Source organism: Zingiber officinale, chromosome 11B (genome assembly GCF_018446385.1).
Source record: "Zingiber officinale cultivar Zhangliang chromosome 11B, Zo_v1.1, whole genome shotgun sequence".
Lineage (NCBI taxonomy): Eukaryota > Viridiplantae > Streptophyta > Magnoliopsida > Zingiberales > Zingiberaceae > Zingiber > Zingiber officinale.
The window spans coordinates 42,067,092-42,085,537 of NC_056007.1; positions in this window are offsets into that span (position 1 = coordinate 42,067,092).

An 18,446-nucleotide genomic window follows, 5' to 3' on the forward strand; every position below is an offset into this window, starting at 1 on the left:
ACGGTGACACAGTTTAGGTCAGTAGAACTTCGAGTCCAGGACTACGCTCTTTATAGGGTTGTAGTCCTTTGCATTTTACCACTGACTACTCGAGACATCGCTGTGATGCGCCCTTTCCATTCGTTCTTACTTTATGCCCTGATTCATAGGTTAGAAATTGACATCAGCCTACATATCTTTTCCACCATCATCTATTCAGTTGGATATGTGACTGACAGTAGATTCCATATGCCATTTGGTCACATTCTGACAGCCTATTTGTCCTCGTTGCACATTGATGTCACTAGGGGAGACGTTGCCCATATGACCGAGTTCGATGTTATAGCCGCTCGGAACTTTTCCCTAGCCGGCATCCATATAGATAGAGATGACGAGACTATGTCTTGGCGGAGGGGGGCACAGCACCAGCCCGATCCAGACGCACAGGTGGACGAGTTCATGCTCGCACTATTTCCAGAGGTAGCCGCACCGGCTCCACCACCACCCCCAGCTCGAGCACCACGACACGCTCCCCGCACTCTAGCCGACTGTATGACCGGACTAGAGAGAGCTATGGCGAGTCTCCAACAGGAGAACTCTGATTTTCATCGGGACATACGGTGAGAGGTTGCCGAGTTACGAGCTGCCGGGGACACCCGACACACTGAGCTGATGGCACTTCTTCGATCCTTGGGATCTGGACCACCCCCTTCATCATCTCAGTAGCTTTAGTGATGACCTACTTCTGTAGCTACACTACTTGTAAAACATTTTGGATTTATCTAGTGGCATTTCAAACTTACATTGAATATGTTCTATCTTAATAGGTTAGGATCTTTCAAAAATGATTTTACCAACTTATAGGTTAAACTTGTTTGAAAACTTTCCATTTTTAGATTTTCAAAAACAGTTTTGGCCTTAGACTAGCTTTCCATCCTTAGAAAGCATGTACCCATAGGACTAGTCTTTGAGCATCTCACCAACACCTTAGGTTTACCTTGCTTGTGTTTGGCAAACATAGAAAGGGGTGAGATGCATAGGCCAACTGTCTGGACTTAAGATGCTTATTTCAGTGCATCAACATAAGTCTGGACGTTAAATACAATTCAGACATTAATCAGATTAAAGTTCATCAGTCAAGTCAAACAATGACTGGGTATAATTAACTTAATCTGACTAACCAAGTGAAAGCTACTATCTTCTGATAGTCAGTTAGTAGCTAATTGGTTAGACAGCTGGTTAGAGTAAGTATCAAGTTCAGGGGGAGAATAAACTCAAATTTTGTATGTTTGAAAAATGTCTTTTAAAACCTAACCTATGTTTGAACATTGATTTACAAAAAGTTAAATTTAACTAAGTATTTGAAAAATGTGAAAGTTTAATCCCACCTAATTTTCAAACCTGATTTGAAAAATTAACTATTTCCAAAATTAGCCTTAAAAATTAATTTTGACAAAAATTTTATTTCTTGAAAAGTTTAATTTTTGCTTTGTTTTAAATCGAAGTTGAAAAATTTACCTTTTTGAAAATTAAATGTTACTTAAACATAAAAAGTAAATTTGAAAAACCTGTCTTGAAAATTTCTATACGCTTGAAAAGTTAAACTTGATTAACTTTAACTTTTCAAAACTTAACTTGTCTACCCCAAGTCAACTTGACAATTTTTTTAACTTGGTGTTAAAAATTGCACTTTTATCTTTCAAATTTTGAACCAAACTTAGCTATCTTTCAAAATTTGATTACCTGTTACAGTAACTCTTCACTATGGTTATTTACCTTTGTTCATTTTTTTGATGAATGCCAAAGGGGGAGGAGGGTTAAGTGGTTAAGTTAGTTAAGTTAGCTAAACCAATTTGAAAATACAAACTAACAAACTTTACAACCACATAAATGCATGTTGTTTTCTTGCATATGTTTTCACTAACTTAACCAGGTTGTCATTCCATCAAAAAGGGGGAGATTGTTGGTGCGGGTAGCACTAACGGTCTAACCCAGGTTTTGATGAATGACAAATAGGTTAAGTTAGTTGTGTTGTTGTCTGACACTTTGATCAAGTGTGCAGGAAAAGTCCAGCTAGGTCGACGGGCTGACCGGATAGCTGGCGAGAAGTCCAAGCGGGTCGACGGGCTGACCGGACGCTTGGCGAGAAGTCCAGCTAGGTCGACGGGCTGACCGGATAGCTGGCGAGAAGTCCAAGCGGGTCGACGGGCTGACCGGACGCTTGGCGAGAAGTCCAGACGGGTCGACGGGCTGACCGGACGTCTGGCAGGTAAGTAAGGTAAGTCACTGGAAGGGAGTGACTGTGAGGACGCGTTCCCGGGAAGGGAACATTAGGCGTCGATCCGGCTTAGATCCATTTCGGATATCTAAGTCGAGATCGTGACTAGATTCCGGTCTCGGAAAGACGGAATCTAAGTCATACTCTTTTTAATTATCTGTTGAACCTTAACTGTGCTGACAATCTGTTTTACAGGATATACATTTGCCTCGGACTAACTTTGTTTTGCAGGAAAAGGGAGTTTTCTGGAACAAGGTGGTCCGGGCGCCCGGAAGGCGAATTTTATCCAGCCAAGTCGTCGCCACGTGGAGCATCTTGGTTTGAGCAGTTACGTCACACTCCAAGCGCCCGGAAGGAATCCAGGCGCCCGGAACAGCATATAAAAGAAGCCCCAGGCAGGAGCTTCAGAAATCAATCAAGCTGAGAACTCTTCTACTGCTGGTCTTGCTGCTCGACGCTCAGTGCGACGCCAACAAAGCTCCGACACTACGCTCCGTTCTTTTCCCTTTTGTCGGTATTTGTTTTTCAGTTTCATTAGCATTCCCTGTACGGTTCTTTTGTAATTATTATTCCGAATTGCTAGTGATTGCCCAACGAAAGTGGTCAAGGACCACGGGCCTTCGAGTAGGAGTCGTCACAGGCTCCGAACGAAGTAAAACTATTGTGTCTATTTTACTTTTCCACTGCGCTTAATCTCTTGTTTTTTCGAATCGATATTCACCCCCCCCCCCCCTCTATCGAATCTAACGGTCCTACATAGTATGCAAATTTTTGATAAGTATTGCATGCAGAACTCCAATCTTAGAACAGATTTTTATTAAGCTTAATATGCAGAATTTTGTTAGCATTGTAGGCAGATTTTTGGTTTAAGCATTTCAAAGTTAGAATTTGCTTAAATATTTCAGTTTCCTTTAAAAGAAGTATTCTTTTAGAAGTATTAACAAGTATAAGAAAGATAAAGAAAAGAAAGAAAAGGCCAAGGCCTTAAGTAGATCCCAAAGTCAAGACTTTAGGGATTTTGGCACACAAGGTGCTTATTAAAATGGCAAGGCATTTAAAGAAGAAGTAATTAAGATTATAAGTATTTTACTTTTAAGAAGAGGCTAGTACCCGACTTCCGAGGTTGTCGTTAAACAAATCCAAGTGTCCAATTCCGAGGTCTTGGCCCTGGTAGACCGAGGTCTGCTCTTTTAGGATTGGTGGCTCGCTACCCCAACCTATTAGGGAACGCGCATAAGATCGTACTACGCCTGGGCCCAAGAAGAAGTTGATTATTATTTTGAAGTATTATAAGTATAAGTTTTTTGAACAAGTAAAGCAAGTTTTACATAAGTATAAAGTATTAAAAAAGAAGTTTTAAACAAGTGAATTAAAGAATAAGTTTAGAACAGATGAATTAAGTTTCACTTTATTTTAAAATCAGCAAATTTAGTTTCCTTTTATGCTAGCATGTTATTTAGATTAGCTTACTGTTCTATACTATTAGAAGAGCATGAGTAGTTTACTGTTATTTGCTATTTATGAACATGATTAGCTTTACATGTTTAGCATTTCAGTTAGTTTGATTCTTTTGCTATTTATGAGCATGAGTAGCTTTACATGTTTAGCATTTTAGTTAGTTTGATTTCTTTACTATTGGATGAGCACGAGTCACTTTTTCCTTAAGCATTCAGTTTTAGCATGTTTTTATTTATATACATGCATATCGAGATTTTGTGAGTTAGATAGCGCTCACTAAGCATTTTGCTTATAGTTTACATTCCTCCTACTGCAGATAAAAGATAAAGGAAAAGTATAAGAAGGAAGGCGACATGGAGATGCTATGACGATGTGTGATGCCAGGACTATGGAAGCCTTGGGACTAAGAAAGAAGTTTTAATTTTAGTTTCCTCATTTTAGTCATTGTAAACATTTGAGTTGTATTTTAAGTTCATGTCATTTGAGATTATTCTGTTTAGATTGCATGTAGGATGAGTTCAGTTTAGTAGGTAGATAATTGTGTGTTTGATACTTATTTAACTGCGTGGTTGATTGATATGTGTTCCAGCCGCTTGTGGCTGATGTATACTATGCTTGTATCTTGGTTTATGGTCACCGGTACAAGGGAGACTCTGTCGAAATTTTTTGGTAGGGTTTCCATGTGATTTTTAATCATACCGGTTAAGTAGAGTTAGTAGTTAAGTAACGGTCATCCTTAGAGTGTAGTAGTAGTAAGAAGGGTGGTCGTTACACAAAGGATCAGAATCCAACTCTCAGTGAAGGGTTGACCAGAGGGATCAGTCGGCTGAACCTCAGAATCAATCAATTGAACTAAAGATAGACAGAGACCTGGTCAAGTCGGGTGGATCAGATCAGATAGACCAACGAGGTCAACAGGATCGGTCAATCGAATGGCATGATCGGTCGACTAAACGAAGACTTATCCAAGTGGAAGAAGCATGTGGATGAGAAGATGGTCAGGTTCAGAGGGTTCGGCCGACAAAATATCTAGATCGGTCGACCGATCATAGTCGGGTCAAAAACTGATCCTGAGATCAGTGGATCTAGATCAGGTCTACCTCGGCTATAAAAGGAGGGTCGACTAGCAGCTTCGGAGACAACAATTTCTAAGATCAAGAACAAATAACTGCACACACTCTAGAATGTCTAAGCGTTGCTCCAACGACGATCAAAGCTAGAAGATTGATTTCACCAAGTCGTCGGTAACAAGTTATAATTCATATTTGTAAAGCTTTGTACTTGTATTATTTCCTTGTAAAGCTTTCTAAACTTATAGTGATTGCCCACTGAAAGCGATCAACGATCGCGAGCCTTGGAGTAGGAGTTGCCACAGGCTCCAAACCAAGTAAACGAAATTGTGTTAGCGATTGCCTTTGGTTCTTTCTTTATTTCAACTGCGTACTTACTTTGGGTTTTACGAAACGAACGAAAAAGTAAGGCGTGTTATTCCCCCCCCCCCCCCCCCTCCTAGCATGTCTACGATCCTACAAGCTATTCATCCCCTAGCTCCGAAGTGACCCAACATATTGTAGCTAAAGAAAACAATTGAGTATATATATTTACTTTTATTTCAGATATAAAATGAATCATTTATACCTCAAACTCACTCCACCATAACTCTTTTATTGATGATGGTGTGCTTGAATAAGATATTGAAATCACCATCTAATGGTTATTTACAATTCTATTAATATCATGAATAATATGTACAAAATCTTCAAATCTATCATAAAGGAAAATAATAATGTTAAATAATTAAAATATAGGGTAAAAAATTAAAATATTATTTTTATACGTAAGAATCTCTGCAAGAGACTATAAACTCTCAAATATCTTACACCTCAGAAAATGAGTATATGGTAGGAATTGGACCCATCAACTGGTTCGGTGAAGTTATTGGTGAAGGTGATGTGAATGTCCTACCTGATCAGGGGGCGTAGGTACACTGCTAGGTGCTGATTCACTGTGAGAACTCCGTCTATGGCCACCCCATTTAAAGATGTTTTGAAAATTCAAAATAGGATAAAGTTAAAAAAATTAATTCATAATAAATAACATAAAAAAAACTTACCATATTTGGTAAGAGATAGAGTGTGTAAATCCAGTTATGACAAGATATCACCTCTAATGACCTATAATATATAGCAAGAAATACAGAATATTAACAGATAATATATATAAGTTTACTAATGAGACATTAGATATACAAATAATTGAGTTATGAGTTTTCTAAATTTATAGATTAAAACTAAATTTACTCAAATCAAAAAGTAATACCTTATATGAAAATAAAAGATAATAATTTTATTTATATTAAGATAACAAAACTTTGTCATCCTCATCCATGTCCTCCTCCTCCTCCTCCTCATTCATTAATTTCACTTGCATCCATGTTTATCACTACTCCACTAGAATCTCATAATGTTGGAATAATATATTCCTTTTCTTAAATGTATTCATAACTTTCTTTTGTCGATATGCAATGTCTTCCCGACGTTCTTCAATTTTTTTTCATGCTTTCATTTTATAAATAGACTGCCAATCAATTTTGTCACATTTCAAATTAGGATATGAAGTATAGAATACTTGAATTGCTTGTTGTGTCAACACAAATGGTTCATATCTCTTATATAATCTCTTATGATTTATTTCAACCAAATTATACTATGAATGCACTTTCATCCTTCTGATAGGGCCAAACCAGCGACACATAAATAAGATAACTGGTATTTCAAGCTCAGGGTATTCTACCTCTATAATTTCATCCAACAAACCATAAAAATCATTGCTTACACCTCCATCATTGGATAACTGAACACAAACTCCACTATTCAATGTACTCTTCCCCATTCCATACTCTTTACTATAAAAATTATATCCATTTATAAAATAAGTTGGCCAAGCTCGTACCAATGCTTTTGGACCCCATGAAAGATGGAATAATATTTCTTGTTCAAGGTGAGCTTGATTATCATGAACTAAAGTCAACTACACCAATTGTTAAAAGTTTACATGTGTAAACCAAATTTAGATTATTTACTTAAATCTAATTTGAACCATGGTACAAATTCTTCTTCGCATAAGCGATCAAACTCTTGTATCAGTAATTTAGAATATAAGTTTTGAAAAATCCTATCCTAAAAAAAATTATCATATAAACAAATTACTACATTTGAAATAAAAAAAATAAAAAAGATATATTTACTCGTAATATGTTGATACTTCTAGACAATTCAGTAAAATATATATCTGGGTTGTATGTCATTCTTAACTAGTTAAGTATCTCTACTTACATATTCCACTTGGTCGACCAAGATAGTTAAAAATGGAGAATGAATTCAAATTGGGATCAATAAGACCCTCATCATTTCTTCCCGGTCTTCGCCTTTTAATTTGAACGTGAGGCTCAAAATAATATGATGTAAAAGTTGTTACTTCCTCTACAATGCATGCATTAATAATTGAGGCTTCAACTCGTGCCTTATTTTTTACTTTTTTCTTCAAATGAAATAATAAAATGATGGTAATGAAATAAATTGTATTAGATATTAATATATAATAAATTGTATGAATTTTTATGCATTTAAATTGTCGAAGTATAGAAGAAAAAAATTTTACCTTTCAAATGGATACATCCATCGAAAATGGAAATTTCATCCAACTTTGGCCTTGTATGATTTAGTGGTACAAATTATCTATGACAATCAAAATAACTCAGCTTCTTTCCATGTTTCAATTGATTAATTTTGATCTCTCCATACATATTCGGCATCCTAAGATCCCAGTGGTACTCTAACCCGATAGCATACCATAAGTCGAAAAGTCATTTATTGTCCAAAGAAGAGCAGCCTTCATTACAAACATCTGATTAATATAAACATCGTATGTAGGAAAACATTCATCCCATAATTGTTTCAGTTATTCAATCAGTGGTTGCATATAAACATATATTAACTTCTTCGGATTTTGTGGGCTAGGCACAACTAATGTTAAAAATATATAGGGTGTTTTCATGGGCATCCTAGGTGGAAGATTATATGGAGTTAAGATTGTTGGTTGCTACTCGGAAAACCTAGAGGTTCCACTGTACAAAAATTTTGTACAAAGATCTGAACCTTTTCCTAGCTATCATGTGTTCTTTTAAATTAAATTTTGGATCGCCTGCGGAACTTAACACGTTTGATCCAAAACTTAATCTATTTGTTCTTTTAGGTTTTGACTTGGATCTCCTGCGGAACTTACCACGTTCGACCCAAATCACCTTAAGTTATTAATTCCATTAAATATTAATTTCCATAATTGGTTCCCAGTACTGACATGGCGAGGCACACGGCCTTATTGGATATGGGAGCAACCACCACCGACTAGACAAAACCTTTTATAGAAATCTAATATTTAATTTTCTAAAATAACTTTAGGTTAACCAAAAAGAACAATCAAATCACAAGGAAAAGAAAAAATAAAAGAACACAACATCGAAAAACATATTCGAAATTCTAGAACGTAAGCCTCTTGTATTTGGTATTATTTCCATAAATAACTAGTATGATGCGGAAAGAAAAATTACTAGTTACCCCTTGTAGAAAAACCTCTTGATCTTCTATCGTATTCCTCTTCTAACCTCGGACGTTGTGTGGGCAACGATCTTCCGAGATGAGAAACCACCAACCACCTTCTTCTCCTCCTAGCTAGGTTCGGCCACAAAGAAAGAAGCTTCACCAAGGAAGAAAATCAAAACACTAACCAAGCTCCAAGAGATGCTAGCTTCCTCTCCTTCTTCTTCTTCTTCTCCAAGTAGTATCCGGCCACCACAAGAGCTCCAAGCCTTTGAGAGAGGTTCGGCCACCACAAGAGGAAGAGAGGGAGATGATGATGATGGCCGGCCACACCAAGGAACAAAAGAGGGAGAGAAAATAATAGAGGTTGTATCTCATGAAGGCACCCTTACCCCTTCTTTTATATTCCTTGGCCTAGGAAAATTAGGAAATTTAATTACAATAAAATTTCCTTAATTTCCTTGACATGATTTAATTGAGAAAAATAAAATAAAATTTCCCCAATTGAAATCTTATGGCCGGCCACATCAATGAAATCAAATTGGACAAGTTTCAATCAACAATTAAAACTTCCTAATTTGTTTCCGGAAATTTTAAAATTAAAATTTCTCTTCAAAAATCTCTTCATGGTTGATAAAAGAAAATTTCTATAATTTTAATTTTACAACATGTGAATAATTTTTAGAGAGAAAATAAAATATCTCACCAATCTACAAATAAGGAAAGAGATCTAATCTCTTTCTTTAATCTTTTGTAGATCTTTTATAAGAGAGATATTTTAATTTAAATTCTCTTTAATAAATTATTTCTTCCCCATAATAAAAATTAAAATTAAAATTCCTTTTTAATTTAATTTGGTCGGCCCCCACTAGCTTGGGTTCAAGCTAGGGCCGGCCACCCAATTTTATACCTAGGTCGGCCCTAGCTTGGTTCCCAAGCTAGCTTGGCCGGCTCCCTATTGGTGGGTATAGAAGGTGGGTATAGGTGGGTATAGAACTCTATAAATAAGAGGCTACGATAGGGACCGAGAGGAGGAATTGGTTTTGGTCTCCCGATAAAATTAAGCATCTCGTGTTCGCCCCGAACACACAACTTAATTTTATCAATAATAATTCATTCCACTATAGAACTATTATTGAACTACCGCACCAATCCCAAATTACATTTTTGGGCTCCTTATTATTATGAGCGTGTTAGTCTCCCTGTGTTTAAGATATCGAATGTCCACTAATTAAGTGAGTTACTGACAACTCATTTAATTAACATCTAAGTCCAAGAGTAGTACCACTCAACCTTATTGTCATGTCGGACTAAGTCCACCTGCAGGGTTTAACATGACAATCCTTATGAGCTCCTCTTGGGGACATTATCAACCTAGTATCTCTAGGACACAGTTTCCTTCTATAATCAACAACACACACTATAAGTGATATCATTTCCCAACTTATCGGGCTTATTGATTCATCGAACTAAATCTCACCCATTGATAAATTAAAGAAATAAATATCAAATATATATGCTTGTTATTATATTAGGATTAAGAGCACACACTTCCATAATAACTGAGGTTTTTGTTCCTTTATAAAGTCAATATAAAAGAAACGACCTCAAATGGTCCTACTCAATACACTCTAAGTGTACTAGTATAATTATACAGTGAAGATAAACTGATACCTAATTACACTACGACCTTCTAATGATTTGTTCCTTTCCATTTTGGTTGTGAGCTACTGTTTATAATTTATAAGGTACTGATAACATTATCTTCTGCATGTGACACCACATGCTATGTTATCTACAATATAAATTAATTGAACAACTACAAACAAATGTAGATAATTTGACCAAATGTGATTCTTTATTCAAAACAAATGTTTACAAAAGCTTAGGCTTTCATTATACACTCCAACAATCTCCCACTTATACTAATGACTAAGCTGCCATATCTTCTACCGTATATCTGATTCCCATTCCTTCCACATGTCGATCGAAAGCTTTCGCCGGAAGGGCCTTAGTGAAAGGATCTGCCAGGTTATCCGCTGATGCAATCTTGGCGATGACAAATTCTCCTCGCTTCACGATATCTCGTATCAGGTGGTACTTGCGCTCTATATGTTTACTTGCCTTATGAGCTCGTGGTTCCTTCGAGTTTGCAACTGCACCGCTATTATCACAATAAATTGTGATGAATTTGGGCAAACCAGGAATCACATCTAAGTCCATTAGAAAGTTCCTGAGCCATACTGCTTCTTTAGCTGCCTCAGAGGCTGCTACATACTCAGCTTCCATGGTTGAGTCCGAAACGCATTTCTGCTTAACACTCCTCCATGAAATGGCTCCACCTCCTAAAGTAAACACATAGCCTGATGTAGACTTACTGTTATCCCTATCTGATTGGAAATCTGAATCTGTGTAACCCACAGGGAGCAGATCGTCTGCTTGGTAAACTAGCATATAATCTCTGGTCCTTCTCAGGTACTTTAATATATGCTTTATCGCAGTCCAATGTCCTTGTCCAGGGTTACTCTGATATCTGCAGACCATGCCCACGGCAAAACAGATATTAGGTCTCGTACATAGCATTGCATACATTAGGCTTCCTACAGCCGAAGCATAAGGAACTGCTTTCATGTACTCTATCTCTTTTGACGTCTTTGGAGACATCTCTTTAAATAGAGCTACTTCATGTCTAAAAGGTAAGAAACCTTTCTTGGAATCCTGCATACTAAAACGAGCAAGGATTGTATCTATATATGAAGCTTGGGACAGACACAACATTCTTTTCTTACGATCCCTTATAACTTTGATCCCAAGAATGTGTGCACAATCTCCTAAGTCCTTCATATCAAATTGTTTGGACAACCATACCCTTACGTCTGATAATACCTTGACATTGTTGCCAATTAACAAAATATCATCTACGTATAGTACAAGAAATACCACCACGTTTCCGTTACACTTCTTATATACACAAGACTCATCCGGACTTTGAATAAATCCATATGACTGGATTACTTCATTAAACCGGATGTTCCAAGATCTTGAAGCTTGCTTTAGTTCATAAATGGACCGATTGAGCTTGCACACTAGATGCTCTTTGCCTTTTTCAATGAACCCTTCTGGTTGCTTCATATGGATGTTCTCTTCAAGACTTCCATTAAGGAAAGCTGTCTTGACATCCATTTGCCAAATCTCATAATCCATATGAGCAACAATGGATAAGAGTATCCGGATAGACTTAAGCATGGCCACCGGTGAAAAGGTCTCCTCATAATCGATTCCCTCTTTCTGAGTGTACCCTTTCGCAACAAGCCTAGCTTTGAATGTTTCTACCTTCCCGTCTGTCCCTCTTTTCCTTTTGTAGATCCACTTGCATCCAACGGCTTTTACACCATCAGGTGGTTCTTCAAGCTCCCAGACCTTATTAGAGTACATAGACTCTATTTCAGAATTCATTGCCTTTTGCCAAGATGCTGCATCTATATATTGGAGTGCTTCGTCATATGTTCGTGGATCAGGTTCATGTTTACCCGGGATCAAGTCTGAAGACTCTCCCAAAAACATGAATCTCTCAGGTTGCCTTACAACCCTCCCACTACGACGAGGCATTGTCTGTGGTTGTGTATCATGTGTGACACGTGTTGCAGTCTCTTGTGGTACTTCATCTTGTACTATTGGTACTGAAGTAGACGTGTCCTCTCTAAGTTCTTCTAAAACAACTTTGCTACTGGGCTTGTGATCCATTATATAGTCTTCTTCTAAAAACTGGGCATTGGTGCTAACAATGACCTTCTGGTCTTTAGGACTATAAAATAAACCACCTTTCGTTCCTTTGGGATATCCTACAAACACGTGAACTTCTGTACGAGATTCTAACTTATCAGCATCTGGTTTCAGCACATGTGCTGGACTACCCCAAATCCGAATATGTCTTAGACTGGGTTTTCGCCCATTCCATAATTCTATGGGAGTAGAAGAAACTGATTTAGAAGGTACTAAGTTCAGAATGTCGCTGCTGTTTCCAGAGCATATCCCCAAAACGAATTTGGTAATTCTGAATAACTCATCATCGATCTAACCATCTCCATAAGAGTCCTATTCCTTTGTTCTGCTACACCATTCTGTTGGGGTGTTCCAGGTGCAGACAATTGGGATTGAATCCTAGCCTCTGATAAGTAATTCCTAAACTCTCCTAAGAGGTATTCGCCACCACGATCAGATCGTAGTGTCTTGATACTTTTACCTAATCGTTTCTCCACATCAGCCTTGTATTCTTTGAACTTATCAAAGCACTCGGACTTGCGGCGCATTAGGTAAATGTATCCGTATCTTGAATAATCGTCTATGAAAGAGACAAAATATTCAAAACCTCCTCTTGCTTGACAGACATAGGACCACATAAATCAGAGTGAACCAATTCTAACACTTCTTTGGCTCTATACCCCTTGGCCTTGAACGGCCTCTTGGTCATTTTTCCTTCTAAGCAGGATTCACAAGTTGGAAAATTTTCCAACTCTAATGAACTCAAAAGTCCATCGGCTATAAGCCTCTGAATCCTACTTAAGTTAATATGGCCAAGCCTTAGATGCCAAAGATATGCTTGGTTCATTTCCGAAGGTTCTTTTCTCTTATTAGAATTAGAAGATGAGTTATAAATTTCCATGTTATGCTTTGTGGAAGAAATTGGATTTAAAGTATACAAATTGCCAACTAATGCACCAGAACATATAATCACTTTATTTCTTTTAATAACTACATCGTTACTAAAGGAAACTGAATATCCATCTAAAAACAGTTTAGAAACTAAAATTAAATTCTTTCTAAAACTGGGTACATAAAGACAATTTCTTAAAATTAAATTTCTATTTCTACTAAAAGATAAGTAGACGTCTCCCACTGCAACAGCTACCACTTTAGTAGCATTGCCCATGTAGACGGTAATCTCTCCTTCAGATAGTCGTCGGGTTTCCTGGAACCCCTGCAGGGAATTGCAGACATGATCAGTGGCTCCCGTATCTACACACCAGGTGATGGTAGATAACACCGCTAAACATGTTTCAACAACTAGAGCATGAGATATACCTTTGTTTTGGTTCCTACGAGGACAGTCCGCCTTCTAATGTCCTGCCTGCTTGCAGATGAAGCACTTGCCCTTGGGCTTCTTCACTCCAGCTTAAATCCTGTACTCTGAGATTTATTCACTTTCTTTCCTGAGCCAGCTTGTTTCTTCTTCTTCTTTCCTCTCGGATTAGAAGTAGAACCATTTTCAACATAGTGAATTTGAGAATTGTGACGAAATAATCCTTCTGCCGCTTGAAGTTCTGTCAGTAGTTCCCCTAATGAATAAATCCTCTTATTCATATTATAGTTCAGGCCGAACTGCTCAAAACTTCTAGGTGCGTTTGGAGGATCATATCGATCTGGGTTTCCCCATCAATTTCTCCTCCAAGGATCTGTATCTCGTTCAGATAAGCCATCATCTTTAGGATATGATCCCTTACAGGAGTACCCTCTTGCATGGTGGCTGTCATTATCTTTCTCATAGCTTCTTGTCTAGAAGCCCTATCCTGATGACCAAAGAGTTCCTTGAGATTGTTCATAATATCATAAGCTGTTGGTAAATCTTGATGCTGATGTTGCAATACATTTGACATTGAAGCCAAAATGTAACACCGCGTCATCTCATCTGCCTTTACCCATCTCTTATGATATTCAATCTCCTCTTGGGTAGATTCACCAGTGGGTGCATTAGGACAAGGTTCAGTCAGTACAAATTTATAGCTTTCAGCAGTCAGAACAATGTCCAGGTTCCTTTTCCAATCTATGTAATTAGGTCCAGTAAATCTATTCTGTTGAAGTATGATGGACAGTGGGTTGAAAGTCATCCTAAGAATCACAAATAATTTTTGGTCAGAACTCTAAATTTAGAATAATATTGATTTCTCAAACAATACTATTTTAAATTAACCAACACCTCATAACACCGTGAATTTTGTATGCCACGTTAGTGTGGACGTATACAAATTCAACATTTGTAAAAGAAGGGTTTTAACCCATTAATTTTATTATCTTGTCAACCTAACTTTTGACAAATAAAATTAATAGTTGGTATCATTTGGTCACACAAATAATAGCAGTGACTCCGATGGGGAGGATACTATTAGATGTGTCTAAGTGTATACCATTACTTGACACTAAGTCCATTAATAAGATTATGCTCCTTCTATTGGGGAAGATCACACGCTCTTAATTAACTTCCTATAGTCATCCAAAAATGGAAGTCTGTTCTAGTGATCCGCAAACAAGCTCATCCGTTATGGAGGAAGGCACTCAAAGCCAACGCGCAAGCTTGTTTGCATCACTTACAAACCAGTAATGGAGACCATGGGATTTATTTAAAAATCCCTCTCCCACTTAGTTATTTATAAATGAGGAATTTTAACTATGCTAACCTACTAAACTTGTAAACTAACATGCACACACAGCACAATATAAAAGCAATAAATAGAAAATCTAATTTCAACTATTATGGCTTTTATCTCTAGTTGTCCTTCGTGTGTTGTCATCCCAAGCTGCTGCCATATTTGGCCACCGCCACCGGATCTAGCTGTCGCATCCATCTTGCTCCTAGTTCCGCTGCGCCTCTGGTCCTTAGAAGGTTCCACGCTTTATAAGATTCGATCCGCGACATAAATAGAATTTTACATTTTTGATCCTATATTCCATAAAAGGAATGTACATGTATCTAGATCAAAAATAAAATCCTAATAAAACTAAATACAGCTCCTGCTGTATTTTAATACAATCATGCACACACATATAAATGCCCTTGACATGTCCAAGGGTCCAATCACACACATAATAACTAAAAGTCATAATAGTTGGATCCTGCATCCACAAAGTTAGCACATCCTACTATTAACCTGCCTAAATTATGTATGACATGTGCAAAATTAACCTAATACCAAATACACAGAGGCAAAACCCTAGCTCTGATACCAATTGTTGGTTGCTACTCGGAAAACCTAGAGGTTCCACTGTACAAAAATTTTGTACAAAGATCTGAACCTTTTCCTATCTACCATGTGTTCTTTTAAATTAAATTTTGGATCGCCTACGGAACTTAACATGTTTGATCCAAAACTTAATCTATTTGTTCTTTTAGGTTTTGACTTGGATCTCCTGCGGAACTTAACACGTTCGACCCAAATCACCTTAAGTTATTAATTCCATTAAATATTAATTTCCATAATTGGTTCCCAGTACTGACGTGGCGAGGCACACGGCCTTCTTGGATATGGGAGCAACCACCACCGACTAGACAAAACATTTTATAGAAATCTAATATTTAATTTCCTAAAATAACTTTAGGTTAACCAAAAAGAACAATCAAATCACAAGGAAAAGAAAAAAATAAAAGAACACAACATCGAAAAACATATTCGAAATTCTAGAACGTAAGCCTCTTGTATTTGGTTTTATTTTCATAAATAACTAGTATGATGCGGAAAGAAAAATTACTAGTTATACCTTGTCGAAAAACCTCTTGATCTTCTATCGTATTCCTCTTCTAACCTCGGACGTTGTGTGGGCAACGATCTTCCGAGATGAGAAACCACCAACCACCTTCTTCTCCTCCAAGCTAGGTTCATCCACAAAGAAAGAAGCTTCACTAAGGAAGAAAATCAAAACACTAACCAAGCTCCAAGAGATGCTAGCTTCCTCTCCTTCTTCTTCTTCTTCTCCAAGTAGTATCCGGCCACCACAAGAGCTCCAAGCCTTTGAGAGAGGTTCGGCCACCACAAGAGGAAGAGAGGGAGATGATGATGATGGCCGGCCACACCAAGGAACAAAAGAGGGAGAGAAAATAATAGAGGTTGTATCTCATGAAGGCACCCTCACCCCTTCTTTTATATTCCTTGGCCTAGGCAAATTAGGAAATTTAATTACAATAAAATTTCCTCAATTTCCTTGACATGATTTAATTGAGAAAAATAAAATAAAATTTCCCCAATTGAAATCTTATGGCCGGCCACATCAATGAAATCAAATTGGACAAGTTTCAATCAACAATTAAAACTTCCTAATTTGTTTCCGGAAATTTTAAAATTAAAATTTCTCTTCAAAAATCTCTTCATGGTTGATAAAAGGAAATTTCTATAATTTTAATTTTACAACATGTGAATAATTTTTAGAGAGAAAATAAAATATCTCACCAATCTACAAATAAGGAAAGAGATCTAATCTCTTTCTTTAATCTTTTGTAGATCTTTTATAAGAGAGATATTTTAATTTAAATTCTCTTTAATAAATTATTTCTTCCATATAATAAAAATTAAAATTAAAATTCTTTTTTAATTTAATTTGGCCGGCCCCCACTAGCTTGGGTTCAAGCTAGGGCCGGCCACCCAATTTTATACCTAGGCCGGCCCTAGCTTGGTTCCCAAGCTAGCTTGGCCGGCCCCCTATTGGTGGGTATAGAAGGTGAGTATAGGTGGGTATAGAACTCTATAAATAAGAGGCTACGATAGGGACCGGGAGGAGGAATTGGTTTTGGTCTCCCGATAAAATTAAGCATCCCGTGTTCGCCCCGAACACACAACTTAATTTTATCAATAATAATTCATTCCACTAGAGAACTATTATTGAACTACCGCACCAATCCCAAATTATATTTTTGGGCTCCTTCTTATTATGAGCGTGTTAGTCTCCCTGTGTTTAAGATATCGAATGTCCACTAATTAAGTGAGTTACTGACAACTCATTTAATTAATATCTAAGTCCAAGAGTAGTACCACTCAACCTTATCGTCATGTCTGACTAAGTCCACCTGCAGGGTTTAACATGACAATCCTTATGAGCTCCTCTTGGGGACATTATCAACCTAGTATCTCTAGGACACAGTTTCCTTCTATAATCAACAACACACACTATAAGTGATATCATTTCCCAACTTATCGGGCTTATTGATTCATCGAACTAAATCTCACCCATTGATAAATTAAAGAAATAAATATCAAATATATATGCTTGTATTATATTAGGATTAAGAGCATACACTTCCATAATAACTGAGGTTTTTGTTCCTTTATAAAGTCAGTATAAAAGAAACGACCTCAAATGGTCCTACTCAATAAACTCTAAGTGTACTAGTGTAATTATACAGTCAAGATAAACTGATACCTAATTACACTATGACCTTCTAATGATTTGTTCCTTTCCATTTTGGTCGTGAGCTACTGTTTATAATTTATAAGGTACTGATAACATTATCTTCTGCATGTGACACCACATGCTATGTTATCTACAATATAAATTAATTGAACAATTACAAACAAATGTAGGTAATTTGACCAAATGTGATTCTTTATTCAAAACAAATGTTTACAAAAGCTTAGGCTTTCAGTAAACACTCTAACAAAGATAACTAACTAACATGAATATTTCTTCCTGATTTGCCAAACAAAGCAAAACCATTAGAGACCTAATCTAATGTTTCGAATCTCCTCTGCAAATTTCGGATATATTCTATCAAAATTTTTCCATGCCTCTATATCTGATGGATGACACATTAGCCCCTCTTCTGTTTAATGATTTACATGCTAAGTTATGTGTTCAACAGTTGTTTTTTATGCATAAAGCCTTTGTAACCTCCTAAAGGCAAATAAAATAACTAACTGTATGATTTATGTCATTATTGATGCCTTCTAGTGCTCTTGTACCTAGTTTGATTACATAATTTATAAATATCTGCATCTTCATCAACTCCCCAATATACCATACAACCATCTCTACAAACATCAATTCCTTGCACCAGAAGACTCAATTTCTTCACAAGTTTTTTTTCATACTGTAAAAATCATTAGGCAATATGTGATCACGTGGCAATGCCTCTCCAATAACTTGAACAAAATCATTAAAATAATCTTGTGACACATTATGCTCTGCCTTGACATTAAACAGTCTTACAACAAGAGATAATTTAGTGTGACTATTACAACCAGCCCATAATAGTTCATCAGCAGCATTCAACACTTCTTGAAATTGAGGATATGTTTCATCAACACCTGGTACTTTTACCTCCTCTAACTGTGATGTATAAGTAGTAAATATTTGTTTAACTATTAGAAGAT